Source organism: Anarrhichthys ocellatus, unplaced genomic scaffold, assembly GCF_004355925.1.
Source record: "Anarrhichthys ocellatus isolate YVR2014 unplaced genomic scaffold, GSC_Weel_1.0 scaffold2, whole genome shotgun sequence".
Taxonomy (NCBI): domain Eukaryota; kingdom Metazoa; phylum Chordata; class Actinopteri; order Perciformes; family Anarhichadidae; genus Anarrhichthys; species Anarrhichthys ocellatus.
Window position 1 is genome coordinate 6570376 of NW_022280032.1, and position 16789 is coordinate 6587164.

At 41.5% G+C, this 16789-nt stretch overlaps 1 protein-coding gene across 4 annotated transcripts in view; it reads right to left on the reverse strand.

Moving 5' to 3' along the window:
* The window catches only part of cntn1a (contactin 1a), a 59222-nt gene that overhangs the window by 33159 nt on the left and 9274 nt on the right, over positions 1 to 16789 (reverse strand). Inside the window, exon 1 of one of the 4 annotated variants that reach the window (XM_031856759.1) lies at positions 4561 to 7910. The exons of the other annotated variants lie outside the window; for them this stretch is intronic. The gene's annotated coding sequence lies outside the window, so the exon portion shown is untranslated. Of the gene's footprint in view, positions 1 to 4560; positions 7911 to 16789 lie in introns of those variants that run through there. 4 annotated transcript variants of the gene reach the window in all.

Below are 16789 nucleotides of genomic sequence, written 5' to 3' on the forward strand. Positions count from 1 at the left end.
ATCATTGTATAAAGAGAGTGACATGAGAAGATCAATCTCATGTCTGTAAGTTAAATCAGCTATAATCACTATTTTAAAGTGATTAGTGACTCGTCTAAAACATTTAAAAAAGGAATAACTTCAATAGAATCATTCTATACACTGTAGCTTCTTTACATTCTATTAGAATGTAAATAAGTTACATTCTAATACAAAGTAACTTATTTACATTCTATTAGCATGTAAATAAGTTACATTCTAATACAATGTAACTTATTTATTGACAGCGTTGTGTTAGATAGACTAACTTAACAGAGTTACCTTGAATGCATCAGTTTTGGACAAATTTGTGCACAGAGGTGTTTGTGACGCTAACCATTGGTGAACTCTGCATTGATTCTATTCAGCCGTCTACTCAGCGGGGAACAAGAGAAGCTCCTCACTGCAGTGTGTGGTTTGGGGTGTCGCCTCAATGGAGTCAATAAGCAGCGCCTTCAGCCTTTTGTGTGTGTGTTTTTTTTCGGTCATATCACCCCGCCTCTGGGCAGCATATTACTGCTTGGACTGAGGAAAGAAATGTGGAATCTAATGTGAATAAGGTCTCTGATGACTACTGAAAACTCTAAACTCACACATACAGCAGATAAGATTCAATGTCATCACCAAGCGCTACAGGGAAAAACAAGCGAGACAGGCAGTACATCCAGATTAAATTAAGATGAAAGAGGGAGACATTGGGTCCGAACTCATCTTCAAGAGGCAGCAGTGACTCATTACTGTTCAATTTAGTTTTTTAAGCTTTATTTATCCTGAGCCTGCTGAGAACAGTTGCTGTTTTTCTGATTCACATTCCTGATATTGTACACAAACATGCCCCACAGCTGCCCGATACAACAACTTCTACTGAGGGTCCACTGAAGCACCAGGGAAGTTTCATAATTTCATTTTACCATCAAGAATTCAGATATTAAGCTCATTCGAAACCAGTTAACCAGCCACAAGAACAACAACTTCTATTTGTAGTGTCACTAACTATACTCTACTTTCTCTACATATTTCTATGTTACATATTCTGCTTGGTGGTAAAAGCTATAGGTTCAAAATGCTAACTTTAGAAATGTACTTTGACATGCTTTTCTTTCAAATGGAAATAGAAGACCGCACAAATCATATCACATCTGATGAGATCAGACACCTGATATGACTACATACTGTGTTTGAGCAAAAGTCCCAGAACGAAACACAAGCTGTGACCCTTCAATTTTCATGCTGAATCATGCTGAATCGGTGATATTTTACCACAAAACAGCAGTGATACACTTTTGCTTACTTGTAAATTATTCATGACAAAATCATTGATTTTGATTCAGAAATGTGCCACAGACAGCCAGCGTGTCACTTCAACCTCAGCTCAGAGCGATGCACTCCTTCTATACTGCATCTGTGTGCAAAACAAGACTGGACTGTGCTCCAGACAAACAGGTTTGTATCTCCCAGAAGACCAACAGAATGATTCAATCAAATAAAGGATACAGAGGCTATCCAAGCCTATTACACAGAGGATAAAGCAGTAACCCCAAGACACACATAACAACACCTGCAGAAAAAAATAGGCTTTCTGTGCTTTGTGCTGCACAGGTCCACTGTTGCTAAGCAGGAACTGACTCAGCATTTAATAGAAAAAAATGATGTTTCAGTTCGTAACTACTTCATATCTTCTGCAGCCAGAATTCACTTTTCATCTTTTCCTTTGAGCACTTTAGGGCAGTAAATAGCAGAGACATCTTTTACTAGCGGAAATCCAGTTCATCTTGTTCTCTTAAATGAGAAACTGTTAATAATTTAGTATTATTCATTGATTTAAAAAAAAAAGAAAAAAAAAAAAAGGTAGAGTTTGATTTAGCATGGATTAATTGTGAATCTCATGAACACCTAAACCTACATAGCCATGTAATGGAAGACCCCTGCAACAAATATTTAGTGTCAACCATTTTTTTCTATCACACTGTGTTAGTGAGGTGTGAATTTAGTCTGTATTCGTCTTCAGGCTGTTATTATGTGTGTTGTGTGCTATCTCATGCTTTTTTTTGTCCATCCCGTGCAAAAACACCTCAACACCTCCTGAACCCAGAGAACAGGCAGCATGTCTCCGTATGAAGTACAGTATTATTCATGATGTAATCCAGCTGCAGACCGTCCAGTCATGGCTAGTTCACCGTGTCAGTCTATCTCACCTCCTTCCCTCTCTCCCTCCCTCGTTCTCTCTCTGTCTCCCACCCAATAGACAAAGTCATGCTAATCCCTGCAGTCAACAGCCCCCCCCAAGGCCACACAAGCTCAGCAACCACAGCTGACCTGAATACCAATGACACCAGTCAATCAGTCCATGAGATCCGGAGCTGGACTTCTGTATGAATTACATTAACCTCAATTCAGGTAATGTCTGCGAACTAATGCAGAGGGGCAATAGCAAACACGTGACTTGAATCATAAAAAAAATGAATACAACTTTTGCTTTTCACAGTGTGAGTTTGAGGAAGCTATCATTTCATGCCGTGTCTGAATTGCGAGGGACAAACCGAGAGCAGGGAATGATGGAATAATGGTGATGGAATAATTTTGCTATCTGGAGTGAGTAAAGTGATGATTTAAACCTTGTGGTTTTTCCATTTCTGTAGCCGCTTATTAGCTGTATTCCATCCCATCCAATTAGGTGTTCACTTGGTAAGTCAAATGTTTCACAGAATGGAACACATTTTTAAAAAAGGACACGTAAAAAGAGAGCTGCACGAAATGAGCAACAGAATTATTTTTTGTCAATATTGAGATCACGATTGTTTATCACGATTATTTCTTGTTTTTAGAGACACACTTTGCACTTTCACATTTTCACTGTTCTACAGCCTTGCTAATATATACATCTTTGCATGACGATGAGATGGTCCGTAGTGCTAAAATAAAGTTCTTCTTCAACTGAAATTCAGCGAGAACTGAGTCAGCAAACGGGCAAACGGAGGAATATGCACTATATTACTTTTCTACTCTGGAGGCTGCAACATTCAGGGAAGTTTTTCCCAGGCTGCCGCTCTATGCTGTGCGCACACACAGCAGACTGACAACTCCCCAGAAGGGAAACATTTAAATCTCCCCGTGGTGGCTGGCTGTTAAGGAAGCACTTGATTTGATATGCAGCAAAGTTTTCTATGAGCGGGGCAAGCATTTTAAACGTCAACATTGGACTCGACCATGTTCATTTTACTGTTGGAAGACAACAATTAATTTTAATAAAATATAGAGGTAAAGAAACTGTTGATTTACTAATACAAATGGTATGCCGTGTACAGATGTATAAATGTATTTATGCACACAAAAATGATTAAACAAGTAAATTGGATTCAGTTCAAAAGAAGAAAATCTGTAATTCATTTCCATACCTGATCTCTAAATCTTAAACCTCAGGACTTGCCCCAACCCCCCCAAAAAATCAAAGAGCATCAAACTCCAAGGAAGCAGAGATCAACTGGTCCAAATATTGAATCTATGGCGGCCATATATCATAAAACAAGATGATCATTCTCTCTGCCTCAAATGAACAGAGCAGATCTGCATGACAAATCATAATATTAGCTACTTCCTTACTCTTTCAGGATCGAAGCAAACATTTCTTGACAGTGTGACAATCTACGGACTAGACAAAGATGATTCCAAATGTAGTATATTAAAAGAGGATTAAAAGATAATCCCATTCCAAACAGGCCTTTATAATACTTTAAATGCTACCAACATAACATTGGTTTGCAGCTGTTTTAATGTTGAGGTAATTTATCGTAACACAGAAATGCGTTGACCTTTCAGTGCAACAGCCACCAAAGAGTGTGATGCAGTTTATGTCAGAATAAAACTCAAGAGAAAGATATGAAATACTAGATGTGCTTCCAAGTATGGAAAGTATGTCACATCATGTATGATAAATTGTGCCATATAGGCAAAGGTCAGAGGAGACGTGCACTCACATAAAGAAGGAGTACTTAACTTAATTACTTAACGCCACATCTGTCCAATAAAGATACGGGCTTCTATAGGAGAGCAGTGGCATGCTTTCACTCATGGCTGCACACTCTGCTGTAAATAACCGTTATTAATAAGTGACAGAGTGAATCTCACACTTGAGGGCAAAGGCACAAGGAAGAAGAGTGCATATATTGCAATTAGTGCATCCTGAAGTAAACTGAGAAAACAATCAATACCTTCAGATTGCACAAAGGAAAGGTCTCGGAGGGAAAGTGTGAATGCAGTGCATTTATTCCGCATTGGGCCGCAATGAATGCAAACAATAGAGAGATTAATCTAAGTTGGGCCTTCCCCACGACATATCCCTTTCATCTCCTCATTGGATTAGAGGGTGTGAATCCAACATTAGGCTCCAGATTAACTTGACAAACTGAAAGTTTAATTGCATGGTCAAGAAGAGGAGGAGCTCACCAATTAGTGGAAAACAATCACCGCACAAAACTATAAGAGAAGCCCGGTAAAACAATCAGGGCAAGGAGAGTGTGTGGTGCTGCTCTGCACAGTGCTTACCTTGCTGTGGAGGGCTATCACGCCAGTGGCTATGTGACAAGATGAGCTACTTAGCAGCCTGTGTCCCCATCCCCTCCAACGTGCCAACCCTGCCAAGTGTCCTAAATACGCCGCTCCATTGTCTGCACTCAGAAACGAGCAGCGCTGCTGGATGGAAGCGCTCTCTCCAAGGTGCAGAGAGGAGGGATGGACGATGGTAAAAAAAAAAAAAGAAAAGGCTAATTCCCCGAGCAGGACAGGGAGCCATGCAAATGGGACACCAGTGAAGGAGCCTCCCTACAGTGAGAGCGCTCCACAGAGGGGCCTTCTCTCATCACCGTGGCCAGCCTTGGGTTTAATCTTTTAAGCCCTCCCACCCCACTCAGACACACCAGCAAAAAAACACACACACACACACACTGTTGTGGCAAAATGACGAGAAGAGACGGCGAATTGAAGTTGCAACCAGCGGGAAGTGTTTTAATAAGCTCACGCCCAACATACAACGAGTTTAGCAAATCCGAACAAATCCAAAGTATTACTTTTCACAGATCACTTTTATAGTCAAACTTCACCCCCCGTAAGTCACTTTCCACCAATCAAACCAGTCCGTTGAACCAAAAACAAAGCACATCTGGTCTCTTCATTATGTCATGTTCTCATGACTTCGTTTGGGTCAAGGTAACCTTTTGGCAGAACACATGATTCATGTACGGGAAATGTTTTGGTACAATTTGTCTGGCGCGCCCTAATCACTTCCGAAGAATGTTTCTGTGAAACAGAATGTGTTTCACATAACACGTTATATAAACTGTTTACTTGTGAATCCAAATGTGTCCAAATCTTAAGTCATATGATGATTTTCTTCAACACAAACACACACAATTTCAAAAGTAACACCCCTTTTCCACCCGCACCCCACCCACCATCACTCTCATCATAAGCTTGACAGCGGGCCAGACGTGTCATCAGCACTGTCATAAAGTCATCTTCCGTTGCAGAGAGAACTATTTTTCTTCTGGAAAAGATGCCCATTTGTGAGGAGCTGAAAAAGACAAGGAAATGCATGCTTTGCAAAAAAGTGTCGATACGGCTGTTGCTGCGATATGGATTAGTAACTTGAAAGTCAGTCCGAAGTCGACTGAAGTTAATTTTCTTCAGTCTTTTCAATTTCCCTTCTTCTTTTCTATTCATCTTACTAAAGAAAGCCAACAATAATTGAGCGTTTCTTTGAAGTTCATTCATCTCCTCTCCTTGAATAGAATTCTACTTTTGCTTTCTTCTGCTTTTATTAACGAATGAGCATATTGAATATCTCAAAGCTCCAGTTTTAACCAAAGGCAAACGGAAGTCACCCGACTTAAGACATAAAACAACAGAGAAAAGTAGAATAAGGTAGAAGAGCTAAAATAAGTAGTCAAGAACCATTAAGCAAGACACTGAACCCCACACCTCTCCAGTGGAGCTACTCATGGGCTAACAGCCTAATGATGATCTATTATTCAGCTGCTCCTAGTTGTTGTGAGTTTTATACTGAGCCTGTGTGGTGACGTGAGGTTTTAGTGGTGTGTGCTCTGTTCTGTGGAACAGGAGGCAGCCACCATTAAACAAACTCTCACATTGTGCCTTTGGGTTGCATTAACTTGGAAAATGCAGAGCAAGTGGTGCAGGGATTTGGTACAGGGGGCACTAGAGTAGATTTAGGAGATTTGGAGCCTTGTATGGCCCACACAACAAATCCGTCTGAGTTTCAATGAGCGTTATGTTGGTATTAACACATGCAGCAGCATTTTTAGCCCAGCCGGATTTGACAACATGATAAATTGCAGGCTTTATGCTAGGACAACAAAACAGAGAGCAATGAATTGATTTAAATTATTGGATTCCACGGTGCTTAATCATGCAGAGGTCCCGATACCCTATTACCATCTATCTTACTGTGTAATTTATGTCCAGCTGAAGCTCTAAAGGAAGAAAAAGCTTCTTAATTGATATGATTCACTCATAAAACCTTAAATTATGTCATGGAGGGATTGGGAATGACCCAGACAGGACTGGAGAATATCAAATACAGTAAAAGAAGATCCACTCGTAACATAAGGCTGTAAGTAACATTAACTTTGTGGGTCATTCAACTTACATAAGTGATTACAGAAAATAAAAGGGATTATGGAGGGCAAGTGGTGAGAGCAGTGTGTTTCAGTGCTGAAAGCAGACAAAAGGCAGTGCATTTTGTACTAAAATGTTCCAAATGAAATCTGAAATCCACAAATGTCTGCACTTAACCTTCAAGTCATCAGAGCTAATGGATCAGGTCAAGAGGAGAGCTGCAGATGATGATTGAGACCAAAGCCAACCTCATGGCTTCCATTAAGAACAGTCAGACAGGACACTCAAAAGCCAGGATAATTGTGCAAAGAAGCAAGAAGTAGAATTTCTTCTTTTTAGCAAACACTCCGTTACTTTTCATGAACCATGAGCTCCCTGGGTAATCAAAACTGATGCAAATCTGTCAGGAGCATACAGCATGTGGAGCAGGGCAGAGCGCAGCGGCAGAGCATCCGGCCTGTGTCTGGCTGGCCTCACTGCTCCGGCTTTTTTTCTTGGATGCGATTTACCCAAGACGTCTGAGTCAGCACAATCCCACCGCTGACGGGAATAACAGAGGCTCCTCTCCTCCCTTCTGTCTATGTTACGGAGTCGCGGTATACATTCAGAGTGGGTAAATATTGTGTGTGCTGCTACACAATACCACTCCGACCACAAAAGGCAAAAATCCCATTAGCATTTAGAGATAGATGTTGCTGTTGGTTTTAGTTGGATATAGTTCTTTGGTGTATGTCATTTGGGGAACAAGATGAGCAGGAATTGCTTTAATATTGTAAAGTCTGCAACCGAGAGCTTATTGGAAGTCAACTGCATGTTAGATTGGGGAAGGATGAATTAGATGTTTTTTTTAAGTGGGATGTGCAGCATTTCATATTCATTATACATACACATTCTCTTCTGTATTGTGACCAGTTTTACTCGGGACAAAGGTATACAGGATAGAAGCTAACACAAAGGAGACTGAATACAGTTATTCAAGGAATACACTCCATTTTATACCTGCATACAATCTCATCAAAAACACTATTTCTGCCAATATTTCTCACTTTGCCAATAAAATATATGAATCACAATAATGCCACATACCCACTTCCACTTTATGCTCTACAGCACAGCTGCAGAAAACAAATGAATAAACGATTAAAGAAACACAGCACATTGTCTAAAAGTGCACGGAAAGCATAAACAATGAAATTCCAAACTCGCACTTAGTGTGCATGACGAGTTTTCCATTTGCAACTTGGCTTTCTGTTCAATACATTAAACTGGCTGTAATCTCAGATCATAAGCAATGTAATTAAAAACCATACACCATTCACCAATTATCTAGAATATCTAAAACCAAGATCAGTAGCTGAGGGAGCTGTGACACATTTTGCTCCTTTTGCTCCACTGCAAATACGGTTTCATCTGGTGTGAACATGGACTAGATTAAACTATTTAACACTGATGGAAGGCATGCGAGCCTCATTTGTGGTTTGTCTTTTCGCCCTGGTTGTCTCCTCCCTATGATGACATTTGATTTGGAGTTGCATGTCAGCAGTATAACGAGAAGACTGGATGCATAAAAGGAAGAACAGAAATACAGATTCAATGACATTGTTCATGGTTCTTGTTTTCTGTACTCTACAGAGATTTGGGGGTCTACAATCTTCTTCTTCAGCTTTTAACAGTACATCCATTATTCCTGACCTCTAACATACAGTTGTTTACCAATTTGAACCGTTTTTATTCCACAAAACACCCTCTTGGGTTTCTTACACTGTGAGCTGGTTCATGTAGATAAGAGTGTCTGAATAAGTAGCTATGTGTGTGTGTGTGTGTGTGTGTGTGTGTGTCACCAGCTGTCAAAGTAGTGAACTGCAACCTGCTGGTAAAACGCAGGTCAGTGAATCAGAACGTATTGACGCCACACATGAATTGATCAACTTGCATAATGTTAATAGGGATTTACTGCTGCTGTTTATGGTTGATTGATAAAAGCAGAGACACGACTACAGTCTCTCCATGGCTTGAGTTTAAGCCAAAGTAAATTACCCCTGATTGCACAGATCCGATCATTTCTTTGTCTAAGCCTTTTATTGCTGCTCAGTGAGTCGGTCAAACACAATAGGAGCAGCAAAAGCTGGCCAACTTGTGACTTCGGAGAAGAGCCCCATTTGGGCCCAACCTGCCCAAAAGAGCTTTTGTGTGCACGTTAATATGAGTAGTGCTGAGAGGTTTGGCTGAATGAAGCTACCTTGAAAGGCGTTCAGCTCTTATAGCAAGTGCTTTTATTGTATGTCAGCTGGGGAATGAGGTAGGGAGTGGAGCACAATTGGATTACTTTGATTACTTGATAGGGGAGAGAAAATAAAAACAACTTCTTTCAAGCCCCTAAAAATATGAGTTTCAAAATGACTCAGCTGGTTATGCAATGTGCTAATAGTGACCTTTTTCCTCAAGACTGTGTGTGTGTTTTGTGTTTTGATCAATTTGATTGACAGTGACCTGGTGACATACGCAATCATCCCCAAATCGTTCATCATATTTTGATTCAAATGTTGCTAAATCCTTTTCGGTGCACAGTAGTAAGTCACATCATGTCTTTTCAAACTGAGCCCCACCCACTTCAAAGCAGAAGTCTGTAAAATAACCAGAACTGTTCAGACTTTGGCAGACATTACAGTATTCATGTGGAACCCCATCACTATTAGTAAAAAGCTGTTTCCATGGCCTTTCAAGTTGTGCCAAATTCAAGCCAAGGTTATTTCACCTTGGGTTTTCATTTACTTTACTTTTTTCCAAAGTAATTTATTCAATATTAATTTTGCTCATTTGGTTGAAAATGATCTCTCCGTTACCATTGCACATGGAGGGTTGGCTCTCACAACATATTCGGAAAGCAAAGCGAGAGTGCCTGAATTCTTAGAGAAAGAGAGGAAACATGTCATTCTGTTGATGGCACAAGCACAATGACATAAAATGATGCATAGAAAGGCGTTACAAAAAGGTCATTGAGACTCGTTATATGGTGTTAACAGCTTCTAAGTGGGAAAAACACTCACCACAAGCAACATTTCCAACACTGTTCAATACTTCTGGCCTACAAACGCAACATACATGGATAAACAATGCACATATAGGGCACATTACATTATCACAGCATACATGACGATAAAGCTAGACTCTGTTTTGCCCTAAGAAGCTACGCTGGGCATAGAGGACAAAATACCTCAGAGTTAAGGCTTGATATGAATAAATCAAACACTGTCCATGTGACACCTGATACAGTATAATGCACCAAAAAGAATGAAAATAAACAATTAATATTTGATGATCTGCTACCTTGGTGGCTCAAACATGTGCTAGTAATGCCTCAAGTAGAGAAAATGTCAACAAGACAAGACTATTGTCACTTACATGATGCGCTTACAGACACACAACAGAGACACACATACTGTGATACCCACCATGCCATTCCTTATAACAACCTGCAAACTGACAGACACATGTTCAGTGACCACTCACACACATACCGCTTCAATAGGTTAATCCTTTCGGTGTGCAGCACTGCAGTGTTGACGTAGGATGTTTCATTCTGAAAATCACAGAGCCAGCAGACACACACACACACACACACACACACAGACCAAACAGTGACCCACTCTGCCACCCACCTCTGTTTCGGTGCACACAGCCCCGAGGTGCACGCAGACGCACCCCAACACCCCTGTAGCTGCAGCCCTGTGAGCGTTGAGTTGGCAGCAGTGGTGCCAGCTGTATATCTCTCCGCTACAGTATGCCTCGGGATAAAACCACTGGTCTGCTAGTGCTGGTTAGCAACCGCTGTCATGGCATCCTGCCCCCTTCTATCACAGGCACTCAGGGGCACAGGAGCCCTCTCCATCACACACACACACAAACACACACACACTCACAAACAAACGCACACTCACGTAAACATTGAGCTGTCAAATCATATGGCTTCCCAGTGGTGATCCCACATCACAGTGGACGGGGAGCAGAGAGAGCATGAGAGTGATGAGAGAGAGATAGAGGGGGGATGGGGTTGCATATGTGTGTGTTTTACATAGAGAGGGTGAGTGATAACAGGGTATGGCCAGAAAGCATGGCAGTCATGAAAAATGACAGCATGGAAGGAGAAGTAAGATTACAGTATGTACCATGTGAGGGATGCTGCTGGAAAAGGAGAAGAAGAAGAAGAACAACAAGACAAATAAAAAAAAGTTGCAGAGCTGAGAACAAACTGTGAGAGTGAGGGAATAAGACAATTACATTTCTTCTCTGTTCCCTCAGCTGGAAACACTAGACCACACTCGAGGAAACCAGCCACAGCGAGGCAGCTGAGCTGCAACAACAAAAACAGCTGCCAGGCTCCCTGCCCTGCTGCAATCTTCACCTTCATCCCCTCTTCCTCCTTCACTCATTCACTTTTCTTGTGGATCAACTCTTCCTCCCATCTTCACTTCCCCCCTCTTCTCATTCCCTCTCTTTCCTGTATTTCCACCCTCTTATCCATCTGTTCTGGCCTTGTCTTCCATGCTTTCTCCTCTTTTTTTATTTTCCATACAACCCTCCTCTCATCCATAATGGAAGGTTTGGAGATATCCGCTTCCTGTAGTGGGCCTTGTGCCCTTGGAGCCAGTCAGACTGTATTGATTCCTGCACCGGAGAAGTCATCAAGGCATAGATAATAAGGCTTATAGTCACACTGAATTTTCTGCATCCTTCCCTCACATCGATCTTCTCCTGTCCTACACTGTCTGTCCTGTCCATCATAAGATGCACACAAATCCAAATAACAATATGGATTATTCGGTTAAAAATTGGGAATTATCCAATCCGGAGGTGTATACGGAGGTGTATCTAAGTGAGTAAAAAAAAATGAGAGTAGGAGCAAGAATAAGCAAGAGAGGGACTCAGAGAGGATATGGAGTCTCTAGCAAATGTGTGTGAAGGTTTTCATACGTGTCGTTCTTATCCAGATGGCAGTGATCTGCATTGCACAACAATAAACCCAGAAAATAACGATAATTAGTTTCAGCTAGAGGAATTCACCGAAGCCGCAGAAATCCAGTCTCTTCTCGGCGATCTGTGTCGCGTCACTGGGTGCTGCTTTGAGGCTCATTAGACTAGATATCTGCCCTGTGCTGTGGCTAGCCGGCCCCTCCTTTGACCCAGGTCTTCATATATAGGTCAACATTGGCAGTTAAGTGACTGACATGTCTCACACACACACAATGCTGCTCTTTTAAGGACTGGACAGACAATCACTTATGCCCTGCAGCATCGGAATATAACAATGTCCAGTACAAACGGGGACACACCAGAAATCTGTTGTTCACTTAAAGCAGCACCTTCTGTGAAGTTATAGGAGCCTTTGGAAGAGAAGGGTCAGTGAGTTCTTCTCTGTGCTTCAAGAAGCGTTGCATCTTCAGGAACATGGTAGGGCGTCATTAAATAGGGCAATTTTCATGCCCGCTGAACAAAACACATACAATGTATGTAGTGGGCGGCTAGATGCAAAGAGACAAGAGAAAATATGTCAAGACAACAAATTTTTCAAGCCTGGAATTTGATGTAAAGGGAATGGTAGATGGATGTCAATGGAAAGAAAAAACATGATCTCTTTTTATTCAACATCTCTCTAGTAGTTAAGACTGCATACATTGGGGTCAGCTATGGCTGCAATCTCCCACCGCACTCTTTATATCACAACAGCGATATATATTACACGCTGAAGCACATTTTCTGTAATTCAGCTGAGAAACCATTTATGGATAAAACATAATAGCATGGGCCAGTATTTGCAGAGAAATGCCAAAATATCAATGTCGAAAGTAAGAAATAAATGCCGATCACAATTCAAGTTGAAATATCCATATTGCTTGTTTTCTGCTCACGAAGAGACCAAAGCACAAAGATATTAAATGTAAAGGAGCCAAACTGGGCCCTTGTGGAACAGATCACTGGAACCAACACTTGTGACAGTAAGAGTGACATTTTTGCCGGATTAAATCGCGTTGTTACGTCTATGTTCACAGCTTTATACAGTATTCATGAGAAAGGGCAGCCCATAGAGTAGTATCTCTAATCATGATACCCTTAACTTTTATTCACATACACACGCCTGCACACAAAGTAATAAGAAACCCGGGGAGCCAGCCAACAGTAGTGGAATAAGTGTTCCCATCCCCTTCTGGCAAACTAAGCCCGAAGACATGAGCTTTTTTTCCTCTGGAGTGGAAAAATAGGTCTGACACTTAATTAGCAAACAAGGTCACAGCACAGAGCCCAGGTCCCACGTTTGTGTCTCCCGCTGTCCTGGAGATGCGACACTCTCTCTCTCTCTCTGCAAAGCACCCAAATGCAAACATTCTCAATATCAATAGAACACAATCTCTTTCCCTCTAACAATAGAGTATGGAACTGAACCCTGAAAATCAAGCTGTCTGTGAATTATTGCTGTATATCAAAGCATTAAGCCTAATCATAAAGACACAGTGTCCATGGCAGCTAACTGCCCACTCCCTCCTTTTCCTCTTCACCATCAACATCTCACCTCTGAGTTATTTTGTCTTCATTATCCACGTCTGCCCAGAAGACTGTGTGAACAAACTACAGGTGAGAAGATTTCTTGAAGCGGGGACTGTTATGTGTGGACTGGCTGTAATCTTTACCTTCCTCCGCAGAGGTTTGACACACAGTCGAACCAAACAATCCTCCACTCACTGCCTCATTTCCGCATTTTCTCATCAGCTTTGTCAGAGAAATCCAGCAACTCAAGAGTAAGCGAGTGTGTGGGTGGGTGTGTGAGAGCCAACAATTGTGTATGTGTAAGTGCAAGTCAGCTGAAGAGTCCAGTGTTTCGTCGCCTCAACACTTGAGTGGACCTTTTCACCTCCAGCAAAACTGATTGTAAAATGGCAGGAAGAAAATGTATACCTTCCAAGCACATGAGAATATAATGACCACTGAGACACAATGAAAGTCAGTGAGGGTCACGGGCCAAACAAGATGCTGTTCACTGCAAGAAGATACAGCGAAGTCTTTGTGGATGCGGGCGAGACGTCAGCCAATCAGTTACATTCATGAATCAATTCACTTGTGTGCTAGAATACACAGAGCGATGCCTGAGAAGATGAAGGAGATGAATCAATGTTCGTCAGTAAAGCTCAGGTAAATCTGAGTCAGAGAGGCTGGATCAATCGCACTGAATTGATTTGTTAATACGGTGCTGAATACCTCGGTATCATGGCACACTAGGATTAGGATACTTACAGAAGGAACCTCCTTTGATTCCAGTGCTGCAGTTAGTGGTTGTGTTTCCCACTGTTTCTAACAAAGACGTGTGCTATTCTGTATTGTTCCTATTGTCAACAAAGCCCATGTATAGACCGAACCCATCTATGTTTACTTTCTGACTACCCAACCCTGTCTGGGGCTCTCAGCCCATTCATTGCCACTGAGGAAAAAGATATTTCAGAACTGGTCAAGAATATATACTTTAACTTTAAAAAACTGCAAAAATAATTTCCTAAAGCAGCCGAGCACTGTGCTAGGACTGAATAATACATGTGTTGGGTACTTTTCCGCTGTGGATTTGGTGCCCAAGTGAGTGTTTACGGTAGGACAGTGTATGTTCTAACAACCTCTATTGTTGAGCCCTGATGAACTGTGGATGTCGGACCTCTTGGCTCCCCATGCTTAGAGGGAGTCAGACTTCAACATCAAGTCCTCTACCCTGGACAATATTTCACAATAGGCCTTTGAGTTACTTCACCATATTGAAAAGCTCTTTGTTTGCAGTGGAGTCTGCACAGACTCTCACGCCGGAATGAAATGTCCTTTCGTGCCATGAGGCAATCTCGCACAGTTTTTATGGTTTGTTCACAGTAATTGCATTAAACCCTGACTTTGCTGTATACGGCAAGTCCCCATATTTTGTTTTTGCTCAGATTATATTATAAGTATATTGGATATCTATGTTTCCTTCCCAATCTGCAGTGTGTGGCTGTATGTTTGTACAAGAACAATGTGTCTGAAATGGATCTGCCAAACAGCCAGATGTGTTTTGCTTGTTTTTTTCCTCTACAACTGTAGAGGAACCTGTGGATGCAGCTTCACTCCCATTGTTAAGTAAATGGACTGTAGATGTCATCATTCACCCATTAATACACGGATGGTAGGGACTACCATGCACCTGCCCATTCATACAACGCTGGCACAGCCAGCAGGAGCAATTTTGGGGTCAAGCGAGCTCGACAGATATTTGTTTACTTCTGATACTTCCTATTTCCCAATTTCTCTCCAAGGCAGATGTGGGTGGATGACAGATCATTCCAGGAAATGAGAAGGAGCGGCGCATGGACCACAAGAAGAGCTTTGTTAGGACACATTAACGAGCCCTTTTAAACGATCCCTCGTGCACCACACATGCTGAGTTGTTTACTGTGGTAACTTATCACTTAGCAGTTCTTTAAACCAACTCAATCGGAATAAATCACAAATGAAAAGTCATAATTCCAAGTTGGGTAGTGGAATGTAAACACCCTACGATCTTACTGATAAATAAGTGATTAACTAGTGAGGGAGGAGACATAATTAACACAAAATAAGGCTCCTCGTTCTAACATTTAAAGATTTTCTTGAACAAGATGAGAGATTTCTCTTTCTGATACTTCTGCAGAGGCACTTCAGGGCTGAACAGTTCAAACAAGAGGCTCAGACAAAGCCTGCTCTGTGAGACCGTTGACTGCCATACTGTATTAGTGTGTGCCAGTGCTTCTAAGCAGTGCCATGCATATTCATGCCTACCCATCAGGACGTCTTTCTCCACTTCTTGTGCCACGGCGAGCTCCACAGTCTCTTTCAATGGGTGCATTTATGTGTAAAATTATATTCCCCTGTTATTTGGCACTCAAGTAACTCCCTCCTTGAAAAGCTGCATTATACTATTTAAAATAGTCAGCATGAGCTAGAAACCTCAGTGTGACAGCTGGCCAAGCAAATAGTTGCTGAAATATTACAGCATGTCAACACATTATCCAATTTACTGTTTCTGTGTTGGTTGTTTCCTTTGTATGAATTAAAAGATTCTGTTCATTTGTGCAAGCAGGAGTATTTGCAACGGGGATAAACACTTCATTAGGACCAGACCCCGCCACCATCATATACCTTCATGTTCGGGACACAGTGTCCATGTCAACAAACCCAGTCAGCTGTGTTTAGCGCAGAGCACATGGCCACAGTCAGACGGCCTGTTGAAAAAGCAGTGTGTGTGTGTGTGTGTGTGTGTGTCGACTGACAATGAGCACAGCTTGAGCAAAGACCTGAGTCATCTGGTGCCTTTTGGCCAAGTCACGCCATGTGATCATGGCTCATAAGGCCGAACAGGTGCCCACGTAAACAACAGAGAACAGAGGTACTGAAAAACAGTGCTTAGGTCATGTTGCCAGACAAATGATCAACCAATTGTGTAGATCATTCTGCAACTATGACAAGGCTAATGCGCCGTCTCTTCAAACACCAACATTTTCGAACACAAAATTGCTACATCCTCACATTACGTGGCTGTGTTAGCGTACGGAGGTGCCGATGTCTAGGAGCTTTCTGGCATTCAGATCACAAGATTATCACTTCACATAAGGAAACCATCGCCACTGTTATGAAGCTGCTTGCAACACAGTCCAACTGCTGTAGAAGACACAGCTCAGATAACAGCCCACGCAGCTTTCAGCATTTCCAATCAAGCTTGTGTTCTCTACAGTAGCAGCCAGAGTGCTAAACTAGGTTAAGAGACTTTTCATATATCAAACGTTATACATATTATGTTATATTATTATAAATAATATAATATAAATATCAATATAATATAAATATCTTCAAACGGACGCTTTCGCTTGACTGCCCAAAGAGTTCTCACGGGGCCTTTTCACCTACATTGTGTTGGGATTATTCCTACCAGTAAATAAGTAAAACTACAACACTGAGCGGTGTTTTTTTAAGTATTATGTTTATGAGTCTCGCTCCCTAATTTAACCTATATTATTGTATTCAGCAAATCTCATATTTCATGGAAAAATGACAAAAAAAAGAACATTTTTCAATTCTTCAGTTTTGAAGAAGATTAATGCCA